The following is a 12,311-nucleotide window of genomic DNA, read 5'->3' as shown; positions in this document are numbered from 1 at the left end:
ACTTAGGCTGGCCGGCATGTGTCCTTCTTCGTTCCTGTGTCTGTCCCTTCGGGGAAATGTCACGCGATGAATACCGGAGTCCTGTTAGCCCGCTACAGCCCGGTTCACCGGAGTCCTGCTAGCCCAGTGCTACAGCCTGAATTCACTCGCTGATGACCGACACGTTCGATGCTGGGTCATGGATGCCTGTCCCTGTAAGTTTGTGCCACTTTGGGTTTACGACTAGCCATGTCAGCCCGGGCTCCTTATCATATAGATGCTAGCGACACTGTCATATACGTGTGCCAAAAGGCGCAAACGGTCCCGGGTAAAGGTAGGGCGACACCCGTGGGAATACCGTGCGTGAGGCCGCAAAGTGATATGAGGTGTTACATGCTAGATCGATGTGGCATTGAGTCGGGGTCTTGACATGTGTTCAACCGTATTTTGGGATGGAGTGGTGGAGTATGTTGACCACTTCAAATGCAAGTATGATGCCCATGAAAAGGTTGACTTGTTCTCTTATCAGAAATGTATGGTGTTATGGCAGCGGATATGTGGTGGTTTTATGGAACGGGCGACAGATATATGGTGGTTTTATGGGACGACGGATATGTGGTGGAGGTATATGGCAGTGGAGGTAACATTTGTGCGGCGGCAACATGACGACCAGCAACTTGACACGATGAAGCAATCGCAAATTTAACAAAACAAAACACTGAAGAGAAAATTTGCAAAAAGGCCTAGATGGGTTTAGATAGGATGATCTAACACTATTTTTTTGGCTTTTTCGTGGACTATAGGTATGAGAACGTATCTAATCTAGACTATGAAAACTGGAAAAATCTCATCGATCAACATGGAAAACTGATACCACCAGATAGAGGCGAGGGTCTCGATCTTTCGATGAGATGATTACTATAGTTTTTGGTGGAGTAGACTTTGACGATCCGACTATGAACGTACGAAGACGTCGTGCGTTAACAAATCACTAAACCTACTCCGAGAGATCATTGACAACGCCGGAGCATGATCAACCTGACCATGAGGTTCTATTTCCTGTAGGCAAACTAAGAACAAGCAGATGCGTCAATAATTTCTCATTTATTGTTCGCTGATGATTCAATTATACTTGTTAGAATAGATCCGAGGCATACCGTTGATCATTCGAGGACCAAGCAATCACACGAGCACCCCGGCCACCCTGGCGCCGGCACATGCCGCCGGCTCCCCCGCGAGCATGTGCTATTATGTTGGTATAGGTAACATCGTGTGTCTACCCCCGCTATATATGAGAGGCCTAGGATACAAGTGTCCTACTTGGACACGACTCCATATCCTGTCTACACACCGTACGATTCCAAGTCCAATTGTAACCTAACTTGTACATTAATATTCGACACAACTCTAACAAACTCCACCTTGGCGAATATTCTCCACCACCTTGAATTCGTCCGTGCGTCGAACCTCCATGTACATTGGACTTGAGATACGCCATGAGCACCGCTGCTACTCCCAGACTCCATATGACTCCACCTGCAATTGTAGTCCCTTCTCGTCTTCTTGACAGTCAACACTCGAGCAAAATTAAGTTTGTCATTACTCTACTTTGTGCTCCCAACTTCCGGAATTTCCGTTCAACGCCATCACACACCGATAATTTATCTGCGTGAAAATGAACAACTCACATATTGGATGTCACATACAAGAGTTACCTGAACTCAACATCACCGCTCTTTCTTGACCGTCTGTCTGAAACTTGAAGGAATTTCACTGTCGCCCTGTGTCACCCTGAGTCAAATTCACAGTTGTCTCATCCTTTTCCCGGGTAGTCTTTGACATGTCCCATAGCTATAGCACTCCGCCTCCTTCTGTACTTGTCATCCGCACTTTTTAATGTGTACTGAACACCAAAGAATATACGGCCGTGTACTCTCCCAACTTTTTGACAATTTCAGACTTTCCGCCACTTTCTCAGATTCTCCATGATCAACTCCTGTCCATCAACCGGCACCGATAGACCCAGTCACCAACCTGAATCCGGTACTCGTCAACACTACTTCAGCACCCCCTTGCACACTTTGTCTGGCCACATGTCTGACCACCAGTGCTTTGGCCTGTCGCTGTGTCCCGTGCTTACCGCACGCCTCGCCGCTATCACCGCGTCGAGCCTCTACTGTCCTGGTCGAGTCTCCCGGGTAGCTAGCCCCCACTGTCTCAACTCCCACTGCAGAGAACCATCGATCATCACCGACCGATGCTGAGTATCACGTCTCCATTGGACCATTGGGCCCCAGTCCGATCCACGTGTCTCTCGGTATCCCGCTGAAATAGGCTTCGACTCTCCATGCATTTATGTCGTAGCCCCTCCATCAGCACAGAGTGTAGTCATCCATCAGACTCCAACTCCATCTTCAACGTGACTCCATGGTGGTTGTACGTGCCACCCTCCCGCACCCTGTCGACTCCAAGCTCTCATGTGCACCGTCTTGAATCAACCCCATGCCATAGTCTGTCGAAGCCGCACAAGCTCTCAGGCCTGCACCACGTGTTTCCATGCCCCAGAAGTCGGCCATCATCAGCATAACGCTCCTATGTCGTCGTCACTGAAATCACCACCGTCTTCTGCTTTGACCGACATCTCCGTTGATCCGTCAGACAGTCCAGTCTGAACCAGCCAAAAATATCCGACTGCAACCATGCTCCACCATGCGTTGTGTCCGCCCGCACTCCGTGCCTTGCTTGACGCCCTGTGTATGCATGGTCCCAGCACGACGCGCTCCAAACTTCTCCGAGCCTTATACACATGTCGCCTGTCTTGATTTCCATTCGACCATCATGCCGAACAACGCCGTCGCTGTATTCCTACCATCTTCAATCCATGTACAAAGCAAAGAATTCCAAAAGAAATAGCATCCGGAACCTTCTTGTTTACCCGTAGCAAGCCACCACACACAAGTTTCCTGAACTATTCTTTTCATCTTTACACACGTACTCGATGGATCCATGGCCATCAATGTTCACACCCTGGTGACAAGACAACACACCAAGCGACACCCTTTGATCGCAGCAGAACAGCATCTTTTTTCCTTTAACAAATCTCCCGCATGTAGCTCTGGCTCCTTTCATACATCATGTACGATAACGCGGATCTGCCTAGCTCGGACTGAGCCTTGCTCTTCCAGGCCTCCTGCCATGGGCCACACCGAGCTCCAGCCCCGCAGGGCCCGTAGCACTAGTGCCAGCTTGGGTCCCTGGCCCGCAGGCCGCGCGTGCCCGTCAGCGCAACGCGCTCGGCCGCCGCATGCCCCAGCGCTCCTGCCGTCGCATGTGCCCGTTACGAACTCCGCCACAGCTTTTGATCTGCCGATCTTGTCTCGCTGCTGTCCGCTAGGTCTGCCAGCTTCCGCCTGGCCTCTTGCCGATGAGTCTCCGCCTGGTCCAGCAGTGGCCACCACGTCGCCCCACACCCGACGCACAAACACACCAGCCGCACACGCTTGCACCTGCTGGGCCGCTGCCTTAGCGCTTTGCTTGCGCGCCCTTGCGGCTACATGTTACACCGCCGCCGCACGCTCCTGATCTCGTCGAGATACAGCCGCTCTGATACCAATTGTTAGCGTCCCAGGCCCAGCTCCCAACCTCCGGCATATGTTCAGACGTTTCCGGTGCACATCGGACACACCACACAAGCAAAGAGCCCACCACATCCCAAAAGACTAGCCTGAAGGGAGTGTGGCACTCCTCCTTATAAGGTGGTCCTAGCCCCTCCCATATCCGAGGTGGGACTAAAGTCACTGGCAACACCCAATGGCCAACGTCTCTAACACCCCATCCCCCTAAACAGGGCGGACTGGGGCCCAGCTCTGATACCACTTGTTAGAATAGATCCGAGGCATACCATTGATCATCCGAGGACCAAGCAATCACACGAGCACGACACCGAGATTTATTAACGAGGTTCACCGATATGGCTACATCCCCGGGCCTGACTACGGTCGCTCCTCCCCGTGACACCGTCACAATACCGCACCTCGGCCGCCCTGGCGCCGGCACATGCCGCCGGCTCCCCCGCGAGCATGTGCTATTATGTTGGCATAGGTAACATCGTGTGTCTACCCCCGCTATATATGAGAGGCCTAGGATACAAGTGTCCTACTTGGACACGACTCCATATCCTGTCTACACACCGTATGATTCCAAGTCCAATTGTAACCTAACTTGTACATTAATATTCGACACAACTCTAACAATACTCATGAGAGCAGATGCGTTAAATGCAAACAAATTACGCGGGATTTTGGATGAATACTGTGCAGCTTCAGGACAATTGTTGAGTGAAGCAAAGTGTTCAATTTTCTTTAGTCCGAACACGGATGTGGAGGTAAAGGCCGAAGTTTGTCAATTTTTGAACATTATGACAAATCCCTCTCGGATAAATATTTGGGGCTCCCGTCCATGATTGGAGTAGATCGAGTAGACTGCTTCAAACACATTATTGAGAGGATTCAGGCTATGGTGAATGGTTGGAAAGAGAGGACTCTCTCCTATGGAGGAAAGGATGCATTACTGAAAGCGGTGGCCCAAGCCATACCAACATATGCGATGAGTGTGTTCAAATTCCCGAAAAAAGTTTGTAAGGGGATCACTGACACAATGTCGCACTATTGGTGGGGTGATGGGGAAAATGATCGTAAGATGCATTGGTTCGCGTGGTGGAAAGTGTGTTTGCCAAAGGAGAGAGGAGGTATGGGTTTCAGAGATGTCCATAGCTTCAACTTGGCGATGCTAGCCAAACAGTGTTGGAGGCTCATTGAGAACCATGGCTCCTTGTGTGCTCGTGTCCTTAGAGCAAGATATTATCCTACGGGAGACATTCTCAACTGTGAACTTAAAAAGGGATCCTCTTACGTGTGGCAAAGTATTTGGGCAGGTATCCAGACTTTCAAAAAACGGCTGCATTTGGAGAGTGGGAGATGGCACAAAGATAAACATATGGAACGATTGTTGGATACCAAATAGTGCATCCAAGAAAATCATCACAATTCGGGGCAATCAAGTGCTAACCCGGGTTTGTGAGTTATTAGACCCAATCACTGGAGAGTGGGATGAGCAGCTGAGCTGAGAGAATTTTTGGCACATTGACGCTGAATGTATCTTTCAAATCCCTATATTTCATTTGGAGACAGAAGATTTTGTTGCATGGAATCTAACAAAGAATGGGGTGTTCTCGGTTCGCTCTGCTTACTATAAACAGTGGGAAGAAAACTTTAACCAGGACAATATGGGCCTTGTGCGCTTGTGACGCCCCCGATTCAATCGTACACTACTCATGCACGCAAACGTGTACGATCAAGATCAGGGACTCACGGGAAGATATCACAACACAACTCTAAAAACAAAAATAAGTCATACAAGCAACATAATACAAGCCAGGGGCCTCGAGGGCTCGAATACAAGTGCTCGATCATAGACGAGTCAGCGGAAGCAACAATATCTGAGTACAGACATAAGTTAAGCAAGTTTGCCTTAAGAAGGCTAACACAAACTGGGATACAGATTGAAAGAGGCGCAGGCCTCCTGCCTGGGATCCTCCTAAACTACTCCCAGTCGTCGTCAGCGGCCTACACGTAGTAGTAGGCACCTCCAGTGTAGTAGTCGTCATCGACGGTGGCGTCTGGCTCCTGGACTCCAGCATCTGGTTGTGACAACCAGAAAGAAAGGAAAGGGGGAAAAGGGGGGAGAAAGCAACCGTGAGTACTCATCCAAAGTACTCGCAAGCAAGGAGCTACACTACATATGCATGGGTATATGTGTAAAGGGCCATATCAGTGGACTGAACTGCAGAATGCCAGAATAAGAGGGGGATAGCTAATCCTGTCAAAGACTACGCTTCTGGCAGCCTCCGTCTTGCAGCATGTAGAAGAGAGTAGATTGAAATCCTCCAAGTAGCATCGCATAGCATAATCCTACCCGGCGATCCTCTCCTCGTCGCCCTGTTAGAGAGCGATCACCGGGTTGTATCTGGCACTTGGAAGGGTGTGTTTTATTAAGTATCTGGTTCTAGTTGTCATAAGGTCAAGGTACAACTCCGGGTCGTCCTTTTACCGGGGGACACGGCTATTCGAATAGATAAACTTTCCTGCAGGGGTGCACCACATAACCCAACACGCTCGATCCCATTTGGCCGGACACACTTTCCTGGGTCATGCCCGGCCTCGGAAGATCAACACGTCGCAGCCCCACCTAGGCACAACAGAGAGGTCAGCACGCCGGTCTAACTCTTATGGCGCAGGGGTCTGGGCCCATCGCCCTTTGCACACCTGCACGTTGTGAACGCGGCCGGAAGCAGAACTAGCCCCCTTAATACAAGTGCAGGCTTACGTTCCAATCCGGCGCACGCCACTCAGTCGCTGACGTCAAGAAGGCTTCGGCTGATACCACGACGTCGAGTGCCCATATCTTTCCCGCGTAGTTGGTTAGTGCGTATAGGCCAGTGGCCAGACTCAGATCAAATACCAAGATCTCGTTAAGCGTGTTATTATGAAGCAACCGCGAACGCCGACCAGGGCCAGGCCCACCTGTCTCCTAGGTGGTCTCAACCTGCCCTGTCGCTCCGCCACAAAGTAACAGTCGGGGCCGTCGGGAACCCAGGCCCACCTCTACCAGGATGGAGCCACCTGTCCTTTCAGCCCCCACATCGGGATCACTTGCGGGTACTCAACGAGTTGACCCGACTTTAGTCACCATCTGTATAATATGTATGTATGTATGTATAGTATATACCCGTGATCACCTCCCAAGTGACCACGGCCCGATAGTATAGCAAGGCAGACTGACAAGAATGTAGGGCCAATGATGATAAACTAGCATCCTATACTAAGCATTTAGGATTGCAGGTAAGGTATCAACAGATGTAGCAACAATGTCAGGCTATGCATCAGAATAGGATCAACGGAAAGCAGTAACATGCTACATTACTCTAATGCAAGCAGTATAGAGGAGAATAGGTGATATCTGGTGATCAAGGGGGGGGGGCTTGCCTGGTTGCTCTGGCAAGGAGGGGTCATCTTCGGTGTAGTCGAATACACGGACATCGGCACCGGTCTCAGAGTCTACCGGAAAGAAGTAACGGGGGGGAACACAATAAATAACAGAGCAAACAAATGTAACACAAAGAAAGACGCGGCAATATGCGGTGCTAGGGGTGACCTAACGTAGTGGTAGGTGATACCGACGAAGGGGGTAAACATCCGGGAAAGTATTCCCGGTGTTTCGCGTTTTCGGGCAGAGGAGCCGGAGGGGTAAAGTTGCGAGTTCAATAGGTTAGGGATGCGTGGCGGACGAACGGGCTGCGTTTCCGGGTTCGTCTCGTCGTTCTGAGCAACTTTCATGTAGAAAACATTTTCATCCGAGTTACAGATTAATTTCTATGATTTTACAAAGTTTAAAATGATTTTCTATATTCACAGAATTCTTTTAATTTGAAAATAAAACAGCAAAATACTTTTGTCACCCAGTGCTATTCTAGCCGTAGTGTATGACAGTGGGACCAGTGGGGTTGGGTTGACCCAGTCAAATGTTGACTAGTCCACATATGAACAGTGTAGGGGGCCACATGTCATTGACTTAGACTTTTCTGAAAAATTATTTTTCTTTAAACTAACCATGGGTCCACATGTCATCTACTGTTGGACTAATTAACTAGTACTACTAATCTAACCAAGGGCCGGCCACAGCTTCGGCCACGTGCACGACGCACACACACAGCACACACAAGTTAGTAGGTTAGGAGTTATTAACATAAGATGTCATTTTGTGAATTTTGTAGGATTTAATCTATTCATCAAAAGGATTTGGTCCGATGGGATAAAATGGAGTTTGCCATGCATACCTTCTACTCATATTATTTTTAGGCCTGTTAGTAGTTGTTTAACCGCTGATCAGAGGCTGTAAATGAGGTTAGTCATTGTGGAAATAGCAAAGCTAGCAACATGTACAGTAGCTAGTAGCAGTACATGTAGAGGAACGATGGGCAGAGCTGTGGCGCGGGCGATGCAGTGGCGGGGAGCGCGCGTCTGGGCGCAGGGCGACGACGACCGCGGTGCGGGCGCGGCCAGGCCGCAGAGGGGCGCGGCGACTGGGGGATACGCCGAGCAGGCGCGGGCGAGTGCCAACGAGGGGGAGAAGGCGCGGCCGGTGGAGGAGCAGCAGCGGCTGCACGAATCTTGGTGATATGACCTCTAATCTTGGTGATGATTCTGTGTCGAATGACTCATTGCATGTTTGCTTATCTAAGCATGTTGTAGCATGTAAATTTGATTCAAATAAGGTTTATTCACCAATGTTGGGATGGTTTAATGATGAACATTGTCAATCTTTTGAAATAAATAAGAGCTTCACTTATATGTGCAAACTGAGTTGCAATATTTTCATGCCTTCTAGTTCTTGTGCTAATTTGTTGGCTTTAGATTTTATGAACTATGCAAGTTACTCATCTATTCATGTGTCATATATGCAAAAATCAAGGGAAGTAAAAATGGATGACGTATACATATACAACATGTACACCTTGTCTCTTTTGTTAGCCACATTTCAGATTAAGCAACGCCGAGGACGGCTTTGTTTTCAAGAAGGGGAGGATGATGAGGACATGACTACCTTGGATAAGACCGAAAATATTGCATACATGCATATTTGTCAGGTGATTTCTAGTGCAAACTATTCAATAATATATTTATGTTATCCAGAACAAAAATACTTCACATACTTTTGTGTTTTGTCTAATTGCAGGTGTATGAGACATTTGTACAATCCACATATGAAGATAAGGGAAAAGGAGAAGTTTAGGTGCTGTTCAAAAAGTCTTCTCACGTCACTTTAGGGCCAAGAGAAGATAGAGTCCAAGTCTCTCACGTTCTGGATTCAGATTCGGACTGCACATACATACCTGACTCAAAACGCCAACAACTTTTTCATACGGACTCCGAATTGGGTGATTATTTTTTTGTTGGAAAGTAGATTTCATGCTCTTTCCAGCACAATTGGAATCACCTTAAAATCCGTCCGGAGCGTTGAGTTATGGACGAAACAATCTGACGCTGCACCAGAATCCGAGTCAAACTACAAGTCCAAAGGTGTTACCTCACCTCCACTTGGGCCCATTAGCCTTGTACGACCTAGGGTTAGTTTTAGGCTGCCTTGGGACGTCCTCCCACCTCCTTGGCCGCCACCCCTTGCTCCTATATAAGTAGATCCATCTAGTAGCTTTTCCCTTGGGATTTGTTTAGTTAAAAGTTAGCCATTGCAACTTCGTGTACTTCGTTTGTGTCCAACGACCAGACCAAGACCGCTTACGGATCCCCACCTGTATCAATACTTCATACATACTCGCAATATTCAGATTGCTTTTATCATATTCTTGCTTGTTCTTCGATTGCTTGCAGGAATAGACCTTCGTGGTCAGGTTGATTGTGCTCCGGCGTGGTCAATAACCTCTCGGAGTTGGTTTAGCGATTGCTAAGGCGCAACGTCGTGCACGTTTGTAGTCGGATCGTCAAAGTCATCTCCACCAAATCGATAGTTATCATCTCATCGAAAGATCGGGACACTCTCCGCCTCTATCAAGTGGTATCAGTTTTCAGGTTGCTCGGTGAGAATTTCCAGTTTTCCTAGATTAGATTTATTTTCTTACCTATTGTCCAAGAAAAACCACACAAAAAAGTTAGATCTATTCATCCTTTATCCAAGCCAGTCCGAACCTTTGCAATTTTTCTATTCATTGCTTGCATAGTTGAATTATCGGTTGCATCGTCGTGTCAGTTGCTGGTCTTAGTGTCTAGTTCCTTTAGAGTTTCGAGTTCTGTTCACATTAGTCACGCCGCCGCTGCATCATTATCCTTCCGCTGTCCACCATCCCATCTATTAATTTCCACCACGTGCTACGCGCTGTTCATTGTCATAATCATAGTTGAGGTCATTCACACTTCGCCTGATCCAATCTGCATCTTATCTAATTTGTCTTGAAAAGAGGAAAAAAACAGACACAGGAAAAAAAAGCAAAAAAAAAGTCAGAGAAAAAAAAAGAGTAAGAAAAAGAAAAAACGTGAGGAAAAAAAAGAGAGAGGAAAAAAATCGGATCTATCTAGAATCAATCTCGTACCTGAATTCGGATTGGAATCTGTTTTGCGCACTGTTCAGTAAAATAGGTGTATCTTCCTCATACGAAGTCCGTTTTGACTCCCTGAGTACTCAAATTGAAGCTAGAGACGAGCCGCATCTAAATAGTTGCAGAAGCTAGTTCAATATTTGACACCTCAAAATCGGCTTCTAAATAGGTGTTTTTGCCCTCTGAAGTTCGTGAACACAGCTTGTTTCAATTTTTCAGGCCAGTTTTAGAATTCTTTGACTCCTCATATCAACTCGGAATTGAGTGATTCTTTTTGCATTGGAAAGCTTGAGTTAGTAGCATTCTTTGAAAGAATCTATCAGAAAATTGGCTCAAACTTTTCAAGAGGAAAGTTGGAGAGAGAGTTGTTGTATATCCTGCTTGGCAGTTGTTTTTCATCATTATCTTTACTTATATCTTGTTGTCAAGAGCTACTTAGTATCCTTCATTGATGCTAGTTGTGCTACGCCGTGACCTCATTAGTGTTCTAGGCTCGCGTCTCTAGTCCGGTCTAGCCTAGGACCAGCACAGTACCGTCGTTGAGCGTTTATTCAGCATTGCATCTTTGAATTGATTATTGCTAATCTTTTGCTACCATATATACCCAACCCAGCTCCACATATTTCTACACCGTGTATACGTACGCTCCCCTGGCAATCGCTTTACTCAATATTCGGAGTTACTTGACACCGCTGGTTGCCGATCACCGCCTGCTGCATGGTAAGAACTTGTAAGACATTGATATTTGCTTTACTGTGAGCGTTTTACCACCACATCATAGTAGTTATAGGAACATTGTTTTTGGATTTTGTTTCTTGTTCTACTAATCATGACAGGATCCAGAGTCAATTCATGGGCTTTGTCGATCGCGGGAGACATGCCACCACCTATGCAAATACCACAACCGTCACGAGAGGTGCACAAATATCCAAATGCACATGATCAGGTTCATGTTTCTATACCACCATTTAATGGCCATTTTAGACTTGCTTTATATATTGAATGGGAGTTAGACATAAATAATATATTTGCTTCCCATAATTTTGATGAACGTAAAAAGTTACGGTTGCGGTTGGTTCTTTCACTGGTTATGCTCTAGTTTGGTGGAGTGAATATTGTCGGTTACACCCTGATTATGTACCTAATACTTGGGATGATTTAAAACATGTCATGAGAGATAGATTCGTCGATGTTTATTATACTCGTGGCATGATTAAAAAACTGGAACATTTAAAACAAGGTAGTGACACCGTAACAAAATATTATGATGATTTACAAACTACTTTGTTGCACTCATTTTTAGAAGAAAGTGAAGAAGATTTTATGGATAGATTTTGGGGAGGATTAAACCATAATATTTAGGAGATACTAATTCATGAAGAGTGTTATCCTATGGACCATTTGTTTCGTCTTGCTTGCAAAGCTGAACAGGAAATAAAACGACGTGTTGCCCACAAGGAGAACAAGCGCACGATGCACATTTCAACTGTTGATACAGATGTTTATTCAACTACTATGTGTACTATGACAACCACATCCGTTGTTGCGAGGACTACATCATCTCCACCATGTGACACATCACCATCGAGAGTGCCTGCATCATCTGAGTTGACTATAAGAGGTAATGACAAAGGTACAGATTTTCCACTTTTACATGAGAATGATGCATGCCTAGTTAACTTGAATACATCATGTGTTGAGCTACCCACTACTTTGATCACACCACCTATTTTAGAGGATTATGTTGATAATTTGACTTTGCCATGTGATCAAACAACTGAAATACCAACAATTTTGAGAGCACCCATTGAATTAATTTTTGATGCAAAAGAATCAATGTTTAATCATTTTGATATGACCTCTAATCTTGGTGATGATTCTGTGTCGAATGACTCATTGCATGTTTGCTTATCTAAGCATGTTGTAGCATGTAAATTTGATTCAAATAAGGTTTATTCACCAATGTTGGGATGGTTTAATGATAAACATTGTCAATCTTTTGAAATAAATAAGAGCTTCACTTATATGTGCAAACTGAGTTGCAATATTTTCATGCCTTCTAGTTCTTGTGCTAATTTGTTGGCTTTAGATTTTATGAACTATGCAAGTTACTCATCTATTCATGTGTCATATATGCAAAAATCAAGGGAAGTAAAAATGGATG

Source organism: Triticum aestivum, chromosome 5B (assembly GCF_018294505.1).
Source record: "Triticum aestivum cultivar Chinese Spring chromosome 5B, IWGSC CS RefSeq v2.1, whole genome shotgun sequence".
Classification (NCBI taxonomy): domain Eukaryota; kingdom Viridiplantae; phylum Streptophyta; class Magnoliopsida; order Poales; family Poaceae; genus Triticum; species Triticum aestivum.
The sequence above is the reverse complement of the archived record's forward strand: the minus strand, read 5'-3'. Positions refer to the sequence as shown.